We start from the raw sequence: 18,743 nt of genomic DNA on the forward strand, positions 1-18,743 counted from the left end.
CTCTCTCCCCCGTTGCGGGCTCTCTTTCCCTGTCGGCCCACTGATATCGCAGAGAGGTCGCGGTAGAAGGGGAGACAGAGAGACAGGTAAGCCTCGGTGCTCCGTTCGAAGGCTTACGCGAACGAAGCCAGCCGGTCGCCAGGAGAAAGAGAGCAAGAGAGAGAGAGGAAGAGAGGCAGGAGAACTCACGTCCAAGTGGAGGGAGGCCGGTGAAGCGGAGGTGAAGCGCGACCGGCCCTCTCTACTCCAGGGGCCCAGGCTAGTCCAGTCCGGGACAGCACGCCTCCTGCTGCACGCTCCACGAGGTAGAACGGCGAACGTAGACACGAACACGTAGGACGTAAGCGCGGGACCAGGCGACCCGATCCTGTGCTACCACGCTGGCTGGTCTCCCTTCGCCAGGATAACCACGAACAGACATCCTCTGGGATCATTTGTCAACTGGGTCCTTCCTCATCGATCGTCGTCAATCATTCGATCCTTGGTGTCGTCGACTCTTATTAAGTCTCGACAAATCATTGAATAAATCTAGATAAGGGAAGTCTGGATAAAGGAGCAGGATCTCTCTGGTCCACGTCGATTATCACCTCGTGCAGTTGATTATTTCTTCGTGGCTCAACATGCTTCGTGAACTTGGTTCGGGTGTCGCGGGATTATTCCGAGTATGTTGATCTGTGGACTGTTCTTGTGAATTCCAGTTTCGAGTTTCGGCGTTGATATCGAGTCGTAAAAAGGGTCGTTCGAGTTTGTCGAATCAGTTTGGAGAACGATACGGTTTAATTTTGGCGATAGAATTCTCACACTTGTCAGCTGTTCGCGCGTTTCTTGGTCGAAGAACCGTGATCGATCCTGTCAGTGGATTTTATCGCCATCCCCGACGATCATCGCTGAACGCTTCCTCTTTCTAACCACCACCGCCCCCACCCCTGACATCACACGCGTCCAGCCACGCGATCACCGGGACCAGCGATCCGGAAGGTTTCGCGCAACGGTGACCAACGAGCCGGTCACTCTTAATGAACATCTGATCCACGGTGATTGAACATCTCTCTCGTTTGGATGTGTCTACGAAGCGTCACCGGTGTCGTCCTTCATCGACGTTCACCGACGGATGCGATGTATGGAATTTGTCCAATTTTTCCCGAGGAAATCCACTAAGCCGTGGTTCATCGGTCCAAAGAAGACCCCAGGATCTGCATAATTAACAGGGCAGTTGTACAAAGTTGGATAAGATCATATCTTGCATTGTGGATAAGGTATAAAGAGATCTAGTTGAGTTTGTTACATTTGTTTAATTGCGAAGAACGGTGCTTCTGCTGGTTAGAAACTTGAATGCGAATGATCAACGAAGAACTTGCTACATAAAAATAGGTAAAATAAAAAGGCGAGATTTTGTTCTTGTGACCAGGAGAATCTGTGCGGGTATGACAGACGACTGTGAACGGTGCGACGGGCCGCGCGAACGGTGAAGTGTTGCTGCGGTGTTCAGTGAATATTCAGAGACTTCGACGCGCGGTCAGAAGGTAACCGAGGGATACAGGCAGACGGCGAACACGACCACGACGACGAAGCGGTTCGAATTCGGGTGAGTTTGTCATTTTCTCCCGCTCAAATTCCTCATTTTAGACACCTTATTAATTCCTCATTGATATTTCCAAGTTTTAAGGTAGTTAATTAAATTAGAGAGGCTCGATTCGATTCGACGCGACGAATAATATTTTCTCTATAAGCATCTCTTCTGCTCTTCAACTAGATACGATAGCTGACTGAAATTTCTGATAAGTTTAAGTCAAAGATTAGTTGGAATAAGACGATGTACGTATATTTTAAATGAGATTTTGGATGCTTGATGTTAAAGTTTAACGTTAAAATCTCGGAAAATATTAAACATAGAAACGCAATATATTTGCATGTGTAAGAATACGTTGAATGGAGCAACGATAGTTGCATGCACGCAATTCACACGCATAAACGGACACACATAGGCTGGCACACTCTGTGTTTACATTCGCCGATTATAGGCAACTGTTCGCCTACGTAATAATGATAGATCTATGGACGCGGTTAATGACTGACAAGCTTTGACAAGTGGTAAGGACGATTTTCGAGAAACAGATGCTGAGATGAGACTCAAGTTATCATCGACGGTATTGAAAACGTTACTCGAAAGACACACGTATAATGATTTTCTCTCTTTGGAGGAAATTTTTCTTTATTATCAAAAATGAATCACGAAGCTTGAATATTAAATGAATACTAGAAAATTTGGGGTCGTAATAGGAAGCGGAATTCCTTTATATCCGATGTACAGTTACCAATAGTAGCCATTTCCAACGCAATAACTGTTTTAAAGTGCAAAAACTCGAGGTCCGCGAATTCATGTTCGTTAAGACCTTTTTTCATAATCTGGATATGTGAAATGGTTCTATAAATTTTCAGGCGTCGTCACTGAATCACTTGGTGCGAGCTCCTCGTTTTAGTTTATCTCGACAGTAGCATATTCAGCGCGTTAATAAGTATCAAGAACAGCTTCGTTGACAACGTTTTTGAGCGCATTACGGCAGAAACTTCGAGATTCAGGCGTTATAATAAACGCCCAACGATCCTGTCCCGCGAGACACAGGCTATTCAAACAGTTTTACAACCTGCTGAATTAGCAAAACACACGGTCTATGGCTTCCGTTTTAATTTGTTGGACGTTTCATACTTTGAGACGGAGCATTTTCAAAATAAAATTCCGTTACTGAGATTCGATTACTGAAACTGTCGAGGAGAATAAATTGATCAATAACGAACGTACGCTTTTATTCCAATGCGTTGGACGTTCCATCTTTCTAAGGCGAGAAACATTCGAGATGAAATTTCTCAACTAAGATTCCATTATTGAAATTGCTAGAGGAAAACACACAGGTTGAATCTTCTTCGCAAAGGAATTTTCCACGAATGTCCACTATTAAAAAAATATAAATAATTTAACTCGTATATTTTTGAATTTCTTTATTTTTCAAACAATGCCATTTCTCTCCCATCTGACACACAGATTGCATTTTTGTATCATCGATTATTATTAATCTATGATCCAAGTAGAAAATTATAAAATAGATACAAAAATTATTCCTCATCTACCCTGAAATTGACGTACACCAATGAGTAAAATTCTATCATCGCATCGAACTAAAACATCTTAGCATTTAGATCTTAGATTTTCACGTTAATCTTCGTTCTCCGAATAGTCACGAAATAGTTGAACTTTTCGGCCTTCTCCTCCACAGAATTATTCGCCGATGAAATTACACAAAACAAAATTAATTGCACTGCACATCGGTTCTGCGAGCTTTTCCGACGATAAGTATACCGGATTCAATCTATAGATACCGTGTACACTGGCCTCTAACGATCCTCTCCAATCGTCGATTTATCAAATGAATATTCATGTAACCGAGCGCGAGATACGTATACTCGCAAGAAACTACTCTTACCAATGCTCACCGGCAACATCCTCGACTTCCTGCGTCCTCGCCGACTAGACTGTATCTCGGCGCGTCATCGAAAATTCGAACGCGATCAGACAAAACGGATAACGATCGCGAGGTGAGGTGGCCGGTTTCCTTTAACCGGTTCCCATTATTCTCGAGAAATTCGTTTCTAATCGTGAGCCACCCGGGGCATCTGTCCTTTTTCCACCCTTACCAGGCCCACGCTTTCCAAGGCAACTGCCATCTCCGAGTGAGGCAGTTGTTGCGTCAGGTGGTGGTCGTTAAAGACGGACGTTGTTCGCGTTTAAGGGAACAAGGGTTGACAGACGATAGGGTTCTCAAGGGTTCCCGGAGTCTTCGGTGCCCTGGCTTCCGTTAGAATTGATAACAGACATTAGGGCGAGCGATTAAAGTGATTAGTCTACGAGGGGGATGACCGATGTACTATATTGTCTCGTGATGTTCTGTTATAACAACACTTGGAGGGATATTTGGAGGTTTTGTAAAGTTGGGATGTTGCAAGCATCGGTAAGTCATTTTGCTGCATTTGTTGTATTTCTGATATTACGAAACTCGTATTATTTCAGAAAATTTAAGGGTAATGCAGTGATTTTGTTTCTTAAATTTTGCAGATGAGTGTAGAAGATTTTGTAGGTTTTTATGTGTTCCTTTTAATGGATGTTGTAATAATATTGTATTGGTATTAGGGTATTAGGTGTCATATTGGTATTAGGATTTTATAATATGAATAATTTGTTAATCAATGGTATTGCAAGATTCCTATCGCTTTAGGAGAATATATCGTGAACCGAATGAGTTACTGAAATTTTCAAGTGCAGAGGATTCTTATAATTTTTTATTGTATCGCTGAAAAGTGACTTTATTATTAGTTGTCATAGTTACTACAATTCTTCGCTGTATTATTCAAAAGCGACTTTGCCATTTGATATCACGCGTAACTAAAATGTTGAATTGTCAAAGAATCGTTGCAATCGTTCACGGTATTATTCAGCTTGACTTTATGTACACCTGATGGATTATTATAGGGTCACTGCAATTTTTCACCGCGTTATTGAAGAACCACTTTGTTGACTCATTTGAGTTATTTCACTTTGTTCCTAGTCGTCGCAGGGTTGTTGCTTTATTGTATTCTTTACGAGTAACTTTGTTATATGACTTAACATGCAACTGAAATATCGGATTGCAATTTCTCATCGTTTTTCTCAATTCGACTCGATGTGCATTCGTTGCTACAATTTTTCATTATATCGAACAAGAAACGTCAGGATAACGTTTAGTTTTGCATACAAAGATCCAATCGAATTTGCTGATCCTTTATTAATTCTATCTTATTCAGTTTCTCTCTTCGGGCTGTTAATGGTCTTATCGATCGCTGCTGCACCTTAGGATTAATAGGTTGCACCGATCGTACAGCGTCATCGTGCGTTACATCGCTTAACGATACTTACAATTCCACCGTTTGGATTTTTTAATACGCCAACGATATTCATTTTGCTGTATACCTTTTCCTCGGAACCTGCGCCATATAATCTCGATTTTCCAATCGATGCCTATCTAACGCACCGTTCCGCGTTACTTTCCGTTTCTTCCCTTTTCCTCCAACGAAACTTTACTTTTCTCCAACGTAATATTCTTCTTCTATATAAATATTTTCGCAATTTAAAACAATACTGCGATATTTTGTACGTGGGAACATGAACAAAGAAGACAAAGAATCGCCAATAAAAACAAAGAAAATTAAATATAAATTTCGAGCTATCTATATCTTTTTGTTTTAAGGGAAATTCTTACTTTCCGGAGAATGTATTTCAAACTATCGTTCGTTCAATGAAAATCCACAGAAATGAAAGAAGAAGACGAAGAATCGTGTCACTTTTATTCATCTTCTGAGTAGATTTTTATGAAATTGAAAAAAAAGAACAAAGAAATTTCAAACAAAGCAGGTTCCTAGGGATTTTCTTTCTCTTTTAAAGAAAAAACCTTGATGATAAAGTTCCAACAATCGATTATCCGATAAATCAGAAAAATTTTCTAAAGAAACGGAGAAATTCCAACGAAAATGAACCGATAGCGCAAGTTTTTAGCAATTTTCTTCATCTCGTAAATGAAAAATTGAAACTCGAAGTCGTGGAATTTCGGATTACCGATTATTCCGTTTGTCTCGCTTCGTAAGCGTTCAACGCTCGTAATAAATAATGCCCGTCAGCACGGTGGTGCGCGGCAAGTCGCTGGAAACTTTAACCAATCACACGGCAAACGTTCGCCTGACTTGAAGACCATTATCTCAGCTGGACATCCGAGTAATTCTGTACTGTCATTTCGCATCGAACTATACAATTCCTCTCGTTGCGAGTCCGCGACACCGTGCAATCCGTCAAACCCGCTCGTAATCGATCGATCGAGGGTCGCACCTGTTTATCTTCCCGCGACCCGATCGTGTAATTAGATTTCACAATGATTTTTATTCCCGTGTGCTTCTCTATCCATTACCAATCCTATCGCTGTGCTTACACACGTTACATGTACACGCATACATTTACACCTAACGTAAGAAAGATTAAGCCACAACCATGATAGATTCCAAAGATTCCACTTAAGAAAAGATACAAAATACGCGCAGTTCCTAACTTTCTATCTATTAATTTTAAATACACGGCTGACCGATAAGAACATTGCAAGTTCTCTAAAAAACTGCTCGGTTATTAATGACAGGTATAGGTTGCGTGGACGAGTTTCTTCCCACTTGGACTTTTCTTTCTAATGGAATACCGTGCTCGCTTAACTGTTCAGCAAAACGCGTGTTTCGCTATTCTCTAAATCTTCCTGCCTATCATTTAATAACATTTGAGAAAGATATTATAATATTTTGTTCCGCTTCGCGTATCTACGCAAATTTTCCCCAGAAAGAATATCGTGAAAAATTGTTTGAAAGGTTAGAACGATGGCGTAACGTGGCCCGATCAGTACGGATAATCAATAGTCGAGGCTAATCGCGCGATTTTTCGATAGACACTGCTGATAGCGAAGGCCCATGCAACTTTAATGCGTCGTTTTCTCGAGCGACGCGATCGTTATTGGAAAATTTACGTGCGTCTAGCGGCTTAACGATTCTAGCGCGTCGAGCTCGGCTTCATGCGAGGCCTTCTTCCTGAAAATCCTCTCTCGCCGCACGAGAAATTACACGGGATGGCGAACCGTGGTATTACGCACCTATTACGTGTCATGCACGGGAACCGGAATGCGGTCCCGCCGGTAAAACCGTCTCGAAAACTTCGACTGATCTAATCTGACGTCCATCAGACCGTTCCATAGACTCATTCATCGGCTACAAAGTGATATTAGCGGTATTCCTGGTATGCGGCTAAGGAAGCGATCACGTCGAACAACGACCGCCATTTCTCGAGATTTTGCCATCTTTCTGATATCGGTGAGACTAAAACGCGATCATCCGAGCATTCAGCTAGGATCACTAAGATTGCTGTTTTAATAGGGTTCAAGGTGATGAAGTTGCTCTTTAAGTTTATGGATACTCGGGAGATATCGGTGATTTTTTCTCACTAGCTATCGAGTTTGTAGATAATTTGAAAGCGCTTTAGTTTATCTTGTTTGGTTTATAGAGATGTAAGTATTTCTAATCTTCGCGATAATACGATAGTAGGGTTGAACGAGAAGATAGTAGGGATGGAAATAATAGATACTTGACATATTACGCTCCCTTTATATTGTTTCTTTAATCTTTGCTTATGAGACATTAATCTTAGTCAATCTTAAATATACATACCTATTTAAAATTACAAACTTGTTTCTTTCCATATTTTTTGTCCGATTGTAGATTTAATGACAGCGGTTATTCTCGTAATTAGCATTATTTCTCTGATAGATAGTCTAACTCTTATCTAAACGTTATCCTAACATGTATTAAATTATAATTAGCCAACGATAAAAATCCCAATGAAAAACTGGTAGAAACATTCCATAACTCTTTCGTTATAGTTGTTCCTTACTTCGTGCAAACCAACATCAACTTGTCCCAACATCTCATTTAAACTTTTTCTCGATTCTTAAACAAAGACAAACAAATATTTCGAAATTTCTACCAAAATCCCATCCAATTCAACACACTCGAACTTGAAGCAACCCTACAAGAGAAAGTTCTTCAAACCTCGCCCAATGTCCTTAAACGTTCCCAAACGCTTTCAAACTCGCTCCATTCCATCCCAAAATCATTTCCTCGCAATAGCGCAATCGTCAGCAAAGAAGCGTCAAATCGCGAACCGTCGGAGAGTGTTCATCGGTTGTCACCGTGGAGCAGGAATGCGGTCTAGGTGGTGGCCGATTCGATCGCGGCCATGTCAAGGATACGGCGCGGGTGCTTCTTCGCTCGTGCTTCTCTTATTTCGTTTATTAGCCGCTCGACCGGCCAGTTGTCCGCTGGTTAATTGCGGCGGCTCGCGCGGCGTCGTGCGGTTATACAGTTAACCGCGTGTGCTCGCCGCATGTGGCACGCTACATCGTCGCCCTGCCCGCGACTCTACCGGGCCGAGAGCGTCCACAGGTAGCTCGAGGCTATTTATAGTCGCCGCTGGTACATACACGCTCGTCGATCTTGCCGTTTTCAATCTTGACCGTTTGCAGATTTTTGCGATTTTTGGAATTTTAGTTGTTCGTGTATTTTTAAGGGATCCTTTTATAGGTCCTCTGATCGTTTCATGGAATATTTTAGAGTAGTTTTGTCGCGGGGAACGTGACATCGTAATTTTCAAGTGATATTTTTGGACAGAATTGATTAGGGAGTTGATGGTGTTTATTTGCGTGGACGATACACGTGGTAGGAAAATTTCGTTATTTAGAATCGATTTTTAATGGTTTGAGGCTGATTCTGTTGAGATGGGGTGGTTAAGAGGGTTGATAATTTTTGTTTTCGTCGTTGAAGACAGTCAGAATGCAAAGAGAATATTATTATTTAGAATCGATTTCGTCACCGTTGTAGTTTCTGATTCGTTCTCTAATTACGTGTATCATTGTATTCTGGCGAACATATTTACGATTCATATCGATTTTATGATAGAAGCAGTAGATATAATCGGCAACCACTTTGTTCATGGAAATGGTAGATTTGCTACCAGCATGTTATCGCTGGTAGGTGTTTAACTCGTAACACCTACTTCATTTTCTAATTGGAAGGTGTAAATGCTCCATTACAGTCACACGTGAAAATGTAAATGCTACGCTGAAATATATCGATAAACATACTTATGATGCATAATACTCAAGCTGGATATCACGAATATCTACTTTATTTATGGAAACAGCATTCTATGCAAAATCACCTTCGTCTGTTAAGAATTCTAACTAACTACAGAACGTAAGTACTACGAAAATTCCAAGCTTCGTACATCAATATAGCTAGCCCTAATCTCATCTTCCGCTACATGAGCGCCGACTGCTACAAAAATCCCGCAAGACGAAAGTAAATACCTTCCGATCGAACAGAACCAACAAACGCTCCGCTTTATCTTGGCTCTCCAGCTTCCAGCATCAGGCCGAGCCACACCTGGCCCCGATTGCGTCCCACCTATATATCTATTCCACTTGCAAACCTCCTCAACTATGCGCTCGTTCGGCCGGCCTGCTGCTGGCTAGTATATCTGACCGCGTACTCGCCAGCTACTCGCGGTATCTAAGACGCGGCTAGACTCGCCAGATGGATTTACTACGGGCTACAATCGGTTTTACTGTTGCTCCATGACGCGGGATACCTTTAAATTACTCCCTCCTCTCGTTAACCTCTACTTGTCAGCGACAGTTCTATGATATCTGAAAATGGTATCTTAAACTGGCGAACATTGGTATGTTTTTTGTAATATGTCCACGTGTACGTGTGCAGAAATTAATATCACGTGCAACTAGGAACGAACATTACATACAACTGGAAATATCATATTTGTTCATTTTGATGTAGTCTTGTATATTCTTATATACATATAGTCTTTGCTCTGTACTATAATCAATAGTAATAGTAACGTTATTGCGTCTAGAAAGATTCACAACGTTTTTACTCTTTTCGTTCGCCTCAATGTATTTTTAATACCCAGTCAATGTTAGCCTGGTACTTGAAGTTCCAAGTGATATTTAAACTTTATTTTTCCTTCTTATTTATTTCACTGATTACTAAATGTTTTTATCCATTGCTTTAGGCTGATCTTTTATTTATTTATATTCTAATCTGGAGACTGGAGACATTCCTAACAAATGTTTTTAGTTCTACGATCTACGAGTGTCTGAAATCTAATAAAAACACATTACTGAATACACTGCGACCAATAAGATTCTTTGCGTATCTGCACTTTCTTTCACGAAATTTCGAATTTATGTACTTTCCGTCCCAAAACTGGCAATTCGGTCTTGTTTTCGCTTCGATCGTTTCAAACCGAAAGACGGCTTCTTACCGGGCGTTCCGGTCGTTTTGCTCGCGTCTAATTAGACGTTCGGCCGACTCGCGTTTCTTATGCATTCCTCTAGCTCTAGCTGTTTGCCCAGACGGCTTTTTCTGGCAGGGAACACGCGTTTTCAGCGGAATTACTGTTCTTACCGTTCCAAGAGCGAGATAAATGCCGCTTGATGGACGAATCATGAGGTTTTAATGGCGCCCCGCCGGTCATTCGGATCACCGCGTGGTTATTGCTCTCGCCTCCGACTGGCCGGGCCCGCCGCCGTTTCTAAGACTTCATCTCTCTGTAGAACAGACGTGTTCCGATGGCTTTCGAACCGGTGGCTATCGTCCCTTTGAGTGATCGCTCTTGTTTCGTCCTAGCACCGCGGGAAACGAATTGATGCACGGCGACCTGTTCATTCAGAAAAGCGAAGATTCTTCTTCTTGCCAGAAAATGTGGTCGAGTGGTTTTGCTTGATGGATGTCGTGCAGAGATATTTTTGTAGCCCATTGATGACCGAGCAGTGAAGTAACGGACGAAAGTTGCGCGAATGCAGTATTATCGATCGTAGTTTACCGACATTTTTCCAAACTTCTAACGAAATTTTCAATTTCCTTCTCATGTTACGTATCACGAGCGTGCTAAATCCACAGATGCCAATTATCTACCAAATTAATTTCGTAAATAAGTTAAACAATTTCTATATACTGATATACTTTATGGCTTCACTAAAACTTTCAATTTTCTTGCTACTAAAATGTAGTTGAATATACTAAATGCCAATATACCAGATACCGATGTTCTATCAATTTAAATCCAAGGATTACCTACTTTTAATTGTACTTGGGCTTCGATCCAAAATCCGCAAAGTTAAAACGATTGACAATATGATTATTAATATATTGTAATAGTAAAGTGTCGCAACAATGTAAGAAAACGCGGAAAGTCGTAGCATACGGATACTTCAGAGACAGTTTTATCGTAGAAGCGTAAGGCAGGAGGGGCGAGAGGGTCGGAACGACGGTATACTCGCAATCCATTCGGTCGCGAATTAGAAATTAGCTGTCGTACATTTACATACTGCGCAGGTGGCCGCTTGCAACCAGACCGGTCACTGTTTTCAGGGTAAAACGAGTTCCGCCGCGGAAAAAGGCGGCTTCTCGGCCGGCACTTGAAACCGGTGCAATAAAGATTCATGATCTATAATGTCGCGATATTAGCCTGCGCAACGAAAAGCGTCGAGTTAAAAAATTCGATCTGTTTAAAAGCCACCTGTCGCGCTCTCCACCTCCACTGCGATAGAAATGGTTTTCAGAAGCGATATATCACGAAAGCTGATAAACAGTCGTCGCCTTTGCCCATGATCTGTTAAAGCCGATGATACTGATCTGTTAAAGCCGATGAGTCGATAAACCCTGCACACCAAGTAATTTCAAAGTAATTACGATATATCAGTTGGTGCTTGGAAGCTATTACCAAGTATTACAAGGTTTAGCGTCGTAGGTTTGACGAACGCAATTGCAGCTTTTGAAATTTAAGGAGCTTTCCGTGAATTTAATAAAAATTCTTTTAATACGACGTTTACGTACAGTAGATTCATACAACACAAAAGAATTTTCTTCGACCTGTTCGTGCAATTTTCTTCGTCCACTGAATATTCTAATAACGCACGCATTATACAAAGCTCCAATCTCTTCAGCTTTGCACGATGACGATACTCATCCATCACCCCCAAACACAAGCGGAATCCGAGGAACGCGAAGAACGAGGAAATTGTCAGAATACACCATTACAACGCTTCACGATCCCTATTAACGTCACATTGATGGACCTGTTCCCTACAAAATTAACTCTCCTACTCACTGTCAGGCTACTCCATAAACCATATTCATCCTCCCCTATACATATAATTCCCATAGAAAATCAATTCTACGTAGGGTCCCTGTCGACGCTATCACGTTTCACGGTATCACGACACTGCCATACACGAAACGGAGGTGCGTTTTGCGACGGTTAGAAGAACGTGGAAACGTTCGAGGCCCCATGACAGCCGTATGAGTAGCCGTATTAATGGCACGGAGAAGCCGTTTTTCCGCGGTGTTCAACAGGCATCCACGGGGATGCGCGAACCTGTTCTCAGGTGCCTCCTTCCGCGGGGCCCACACATCAGTCGGATGTAGTCATCTGTATCAATCAGGGAGCCGGTACCAAGCCGCTATACACTTTCTTGCGCCGCGTGTTCCACGGGCACGCACACCGCGCGCAGTTAACTCCAATCAGGCTCGATTGCATCGGACAAGTGGAATAATTATTGCCCGGCGTCGCGTTATTGAATTATTAGCCACGAGCGCGGGTCCGCGATTCGCTTCGTAAATAAGCCGCGCCTCCACCACGACGTCGATACCCCCGATTTCTTCGCAGGATGGCGCTCGTAATTCCTTCGCGAGGGAAAAAGTGGCCGGGCAATAAATAAACTCGGGAAACGAGGCGACGATTCGCCCCGTTGCAGACTCAGGTTTATGTAGAGGTTCTTGGTGTTCTTGGTTGGGGTACAACGCTTTATTCTTTCAGTTTTTAATCTCAGTTAAATATAGTAGAGGTTCTTCGTTCGGACGCAGTGCTTTATTCTTCGTGCTTCTAATCTCGGTTACATGTTATTCACATCAGTGACGTTAGTTCGTTTGAATGGTAGCGATGGACAGTCGAAGCATGTCGGAGAGCAACGAATGAAACTAAAATTTCGGGAAATACAGGTAAGTTGAATCTAACTGGAATTGATATAGTGTTAGTTATGACCGAGTGACTCTAGTTGAGAGATCCAGGTTAATAGATGCCAGAGATTAATAAATAAAAACGAAGTTTCGAGGGAGGATGATTTTTAGTAGTCGGAAGAAAGTCTGTTTGAATTAATATTGTTCTTCGGTTTTTAATTCTCGGTCCTCTGCAAAGATTCACTGATTGCTCTTGAATTTTTACTCTTCTTATATAGTTATTATCCTATCAAACTACTAATCCGCCACTCTTTTCTCTAATTGCGATATTCTCTACGTTAACTGTGAAAAACGAGGCTTCTTCGCTCTAGCAAAAATAATACGTCTTTATCCGGCAATCGTTAGATCGTCTTTATGTCAACGATTGTATCGTCGAATCTAAGGCTAGTAATTGAGTAATAAAATTACGAGTAATCACGGTACGCCGATATCACGCAACGATCAACGAGACCATAGATCGGTAGAACGAAACGACGATTGTAAATCTGCCACCAATTTCTTGCGGATTTAATTAGACACGGCTCATTGAGTGGTAACAAGAAGGGGGTTCTGGTTATCCATATAGGTATATCTGTAATAGATCTACGAACGAGCAATCGACGTGTGTTTTCCTGACATTTCAAAATCATTTAGTCTGTCCTCTCACCAGGAAATTATAACGAAAAATTAGCGGGAAAATTCTGGTCGTTGGTTTGCGATTGCAAGTTTTAAGTGCACGTATTTGCGAAATTAAATGGAAGCACTGCGCGAAGTCAGTGCTGCCACTGTATGAGACGAGCGTAAATATTCGCTTTTAGACGTCGATTTTATTTGCGCGCTCACGCGGCCGCTAAGCGAGTACCACGGCCAATTGAATCTCGTAAATCACTCGGGCAGACGTTATGAAAGCGAGGATGACTTAATGCGCTGTTACGGTAATGAGAGGCGAGAGACGTGTTCTCGTGCCGCTAAGCAGCTCCCATGGTGTGCCTCTTTGTGCACGCTTTTGGGAAGAGGAATCGCCGTTTGATGATCTTGGATGTAGTTGTTGAAGATTATTCTGAATATCTTTTTGGATTGTAATGGGCAATAATTTTGAACAAATTCTGCTTGCAACAGGAGATTGAATATTTTATGGCATAAAATTGTGAATGTAGAATGCGCAATTGCGTTATGAATAGATTTTGTAGATAGAATTGAATATTTTTTAAATATTTTCATTTATATTCAACATACAGCGACGGAAAGAAAGTTTAACATTGATACTCGCATGTGTAATAAATGAGTGTTGTATAATAACATTTGCGATATACATTTTTACGATCTTGGTAATAATTATTTGTTCTGGAATATTTATTACATCTGTTCATTGTTCTCGTCGAATATAAATCCGTTTGTAAAATTATTCCTTCTGAGATTCTTTGTATTATATTTAATGTTTCTTTTGTCCACCGCATACGTACATACGTATATAAATTAAAAAAAGCTTCGGCTCATTTACGTAGAAAATTGTTGAATCTTTTTAACAATTTTTAAAATAAATATGCATCACAATTTAACTTCGATCTACTTTAACTTTGCAATCTTGACTATCGTATCGTATATATCAAACGTCCATCAAGCACATCAGAATTTCCCTTGAAATCCGATGAAGCGTGTCAGAAATGTCTGTCGTGCGCGCACGAGACGCGAAAATCGCGTTAATTTCAGTGCGGTCGATTTTAATTAATGTCCTGTTTTAAAAAGCCGACCGATGGATCGCGGCATGCGATGCTTCACGCGGTGCGGCGTGGAATGCGTGCGTGTCAAACGTGATATATTCCCGATGTTTCGATCTAAAACTGTTTAAAGCGACGAGATAGCGTGGTCTCCTTCGTTGCGCGCCATGTCGTTGCACCGGCGTCGATCCGTCGATCCATTAGGGATCATAAAAGCGTGTCAATCACGCTGCGCGAGATAGAATCGACTTCCTATTGCGCGAATACGCCATTCGAATCGCGCGCCGCGCCGCCCGATAATGAACACGTTAGTCTCCTATCCACGCGTTCAAGTCACTGAGAAGCCGACTGTCTCCAGTCTGATTCTCCACATTTTCGCTATTTATATTTCAAATCTTTTTCCTTCTAAGTGACGTGTGTGAATATTTCTGGTCTCAAAAGTTATCTAAATTCTACAATTGAACTTTCTTTTGAACGTTTGGAGATTAAGATAAGATACTATAATAGATATTACATTTTCCGACGGTTGTTTATCGATCTTTAGGAAATAGTCCTTTGTTATTTGTACTTTTGTACTTTTCTAACTTTGCCTTGTTCGGTGGATACAAACATTTCATCTAATCTCTCTACTTACGTATATAATGTGATAAAGTTTCTTATGTGTTCCATCGGTGTTTTAACGATCTTTAGAAAATAGTCCTTTGTTATTTGTACTTTTGTGCTTTTCTAACTTTGCCTTGTTCGGTGGATACAAACATTTCATCTAATCTCTCTACTTACGTATATAATGTGATAAAGTTTCTTATGTGTTCCATCGGTGTTTTAACGATCTTTAGAAAATAGTCCTTTGTTATTTGTACTTTTGTACTTTTCTAACTTTGCCTTGTTCGGTGGATACAAACATTTCATCTAATCTCTCTACTTACGTATATAATGTGATAAAGTTTCTTATGTGTTCCATCGGTGTTTTAACGATCTTTAGAAAATAGTCCTTTGTTATTTGTACTTTTCTAACTTTGCCTTGTTCGATGGATACAAACATTTCATCTAATCTCTCTACTTACGTACATAATGTGATAAAGTTTCTTATGTGTTCCACCGACTGCAATAAAAAGATCAATCTGAGACTGCGTCTACGTAAATCAGTCTCCACTTTTACGTAAATTTCCTCGTTGTAAGATATTCTGAATATAAGAATATTTCCACTTCTTTTCTTTCCTTTAAACTTTGTAGGCAGTTCGTGCAGACACTTTGATGGCTTGTTAGAAGGAACTTTGAGAGAAGCGGCGCGTTTCGAGAAAGTGTTACGGCGCGCTGTGCGGCGCGACCTTGGCACGGCGCGGAGACGCGCGTCGGAACGTTTCGCAAATTGCCGGAAATTTCCGTGGGAAACTGCGCGTATTCTGCCTGAGAGTGTGGCGACGTGCGCGTAACAAGCAACCAGTATCGGGTGTGCACGCCGGCTAGGCGTATCCCCTGACATGGTCCTGCACTTAGTAAACGTTTCTTCGCTGATTTCTGTCTCGAAGAACAAGCATACTTCGTCTCAAATACTTATAATCGTACCGTGGTACTTTCTAAAAACATTCTCGCTCTATAATTCCTCTCTCTCCATAGTCTGTGAGTAAATTCTTTTTTACAACTATTGCAAGACTTTTGTTCTTCATAAATAAGGATAAGAACGTTTTGCGGGCGTCTTCAAGATGTCTGAACATTCTATAAATGTTTCAAGATACCTTCCAAATATTCAGAGTAAGATTCTGTATTCGCAGAGCTCTTATATTCCTGTCAAACTCGCTAAAATATTGATTATCTTGCCTCATCGGTTAGAAAAATCTAAGTTAGAACTTGTAATGTCCTTTCAAATCCTCGAATCGAACATGTTTGAGATATTCAGATTCGCTTGTAAGAAGTTCAGACTTAAAATAGCTGAAAAATGAACCTATTCGAAGAAACGTGCACTACATTGGCATTAAAGATCGTACACCATGTTTCTGAATTCCATGTGATCATTAAAGTCTCGACTTTTACAAAATCGTAAATGAAACCCTATTCTTTCTGAACCTACAAAGGAGTTTAAATGCAGCAGATATAACTCGCAACTGAATCGTTAAGAGGAAGCGCCGAGTTCAAAAGGTAACAACCGTCGCTCGATTCAATTACCCTCGTCAGATTTCAGCCAACGAACCGTCCCTCATTGACACCAAAAAAAAAAAAGGAAGAAAAGAAAGGAAAGAGAAGGAAAGAGAGGGAAACGAAGGGAAAGAAGGGAATGAGAAAAGGGAACGGCTCAAAGGGGGAAAGGACGTAATTATTCGTCGGGAGGAAGTGACAATTTACATTCCTGGTCGCGCGTCACCGTCTGAAACCCCTATTTGTTGGCTGGCAGCAGGTGTAGCGCTCACCCCCATAAATGACCGGATATTTTCCGTGTCGGTACGTGCGTCACCGTAGCGTATGAAACGGTCACAGTACGAATTAGTGCGATATAATGGCAGGTCGTGCAACAAGTGCAACTCATAGGTATCAGGTGCATGCACCATTGGACGAGTATGGTACGTTGAACGCGGCCGTTAGAAGATCGACTTAGCACGTGACTGAGACTCGATTCGAATATACCAGGGTGGATACCTGTTGCGTTTCGTTGCGGTTACGCAAATAAAACGGGAAACGAAAGAGGCGATTCGTATGAAATTATTTGAAATAAAGATGAAAGGTATTTGGTATTTGCTGTACTGGATGTTTCTATAGTTGGAACTTTCGTATGTTTTATATTCTAATCGCAAGCGTTCAAGGCGTTGAATTACTGAAGGTGAATTTTTTAAGACTTTCAAATCTCAAAGTTTCGAATTTTCAACGACCTTAGTACTTAGTTTTTCAAAGCTTCGAATCATCGGACTCTCTGTTCTCTAAATTCCCTCATCTTCCTTCAATCTCCTGTGCTCTGAATTCTCGAGTCCTCGAACGTTCAAATCCCAAAGATCCGCAACTTTCGAATTTTCAGTTCCATGTTACCGAACTTCCAACTTCCCTTAGTCCTGACTTCTCATTTTCCGTAATTTCAGTACGTTGAAAGTTTAATCTAAAAATCTCCTGAAAAATAAAACTTGCCTAATATAACCCGGCGAACCTTATCACGTATAAATCATAGTGAAATCAAGGAAAACCAACAAGTATTTAGAAATATACCGTCCGATACCGTAAGATCGTAGAAGCGGCTGCAGGCTACTATCTTGCTCGTAATTATCAGCGTAACAGTATTAGCAGTTGGAAACGCAAGGGGGTCCCGATAAGGGCGAAGCGCGGAAACGATGATCGGGCGTTAAAGCAAAGCGAGCTGAAGGAGAGAACGAGCGAGAGAATGGTTCGATGCATCGACACTCTCGTGGCCGGTATCAGGTGCAGGGCGTAGGATAGGCGCACACGGTGAACGCAGCCGTTGCTCCGGCCGGGCACGTGAATGAGGTCTATTCTCTCGAACGTATACACGATCGGTCGAACGTCGATCGGGTATCGCGCGGCATGCAAGGAGGCGGGTCAAGATTTATCTAGCAAATAACCTCCTGTTGCTCGCACGTACCATATGTGGCAAAAGTTTCCAGCCGTTGCAACAGCTACCCTCCTTCTATTCGATATCGCGTGTTCCTTTTTCTTAAATTGCTGATTTTGGAGATCGAGCATTGAGCAATTGGTGAAGAGATTCTAGATTTCTATTAGTTATTCGAGATACAAATTTTTGAATACTGGATTGATCGAAGTAGAAATAATTTTTCTAAGTTTCCAACGTACCAATTTTGAAGAAAATTTTAATTCTGATTTAGAAGTGTGCATTTTCGAATACTGAATCGGCCGAATTAGAAATTGTTGAAGTTTCAGAAAATTCTACACCTCGTCTTGTTTTTTAAACGACAGATCGAATAAAGTAGAATTTGATAAAATGTTCGTGGATTATAGATTTGAAATTCCAGATTTGTTAGTTATTCGAGATGGTATTCCTAGATACTGCAGCCCGCGGATTAACAACTTCTGTAATTTTGAAAGTAATGCTTGAAATAGTCAACGTGCGAGTGGTTACGAGTTAATCTACAGCTTTGAATTTCAATCTTTTATTTAAATCTTCCTATATATTTCTGTTAAATTATGTACCATTTTTACGAGTATAATTATTCCGCAGCGTGTAAGAAGAGCAAACAATCAATAAAACCGGCCTGCTATTAGCAGGATTGTTCGAACCAACTCGCGTTCCAACGATTTTCTAGAACGGGCAATAACTCGAGCAATAACTCGCGTCCGCGCGAACACATTCTAGGATCGTCTCGAACGAAAGTGCAAGTAAGAACTGTG

The 18,743-nt window shown here is 41.3% G+C and overlaps 1 protein-coding gene across 10 annotated transcripts in view; it reads left to right on the plus strand.

Annotated features, from left to right (window-relative positions):
• Nucleotides 1–284: 284 nt before the first annotated feature.
• The window catches only part of LOC122567215 (paired box protein Pax-5-like), a 196,198-nt gene continuing 177,739 nt past the window's right edge, over nucleotides 285–18,743 (plus strand). For all 10 annotated transcript variants that reach the window (XM_043725557.1, XM_043725561.1, XM_043725559.1 and 7 more), the window contains exon 1: nucleotides 285–1,585. The gene's annotated coding sequence lies outside the window, so the exon portion shown is untranslated. The remainder of the gene's footprint in view (nucleotides 1,586–18,743) is intronic.

The sequence above is a fragment of the Bombus pyrosoma genome, linkage group LG4 (assembly GCF_014825855.1).
Source record: "Bombus pyrosoma isolate SC7728 linkage group LG4, ASM1482585v1, whole genome shotgun sequence".
Classification (NCBI taxonomy): Eukaryota; Metazoa; Arthropoda; class Insecta; order Hymenoptera; family Apidae; genus Bombus; species Bombus pyrosoma.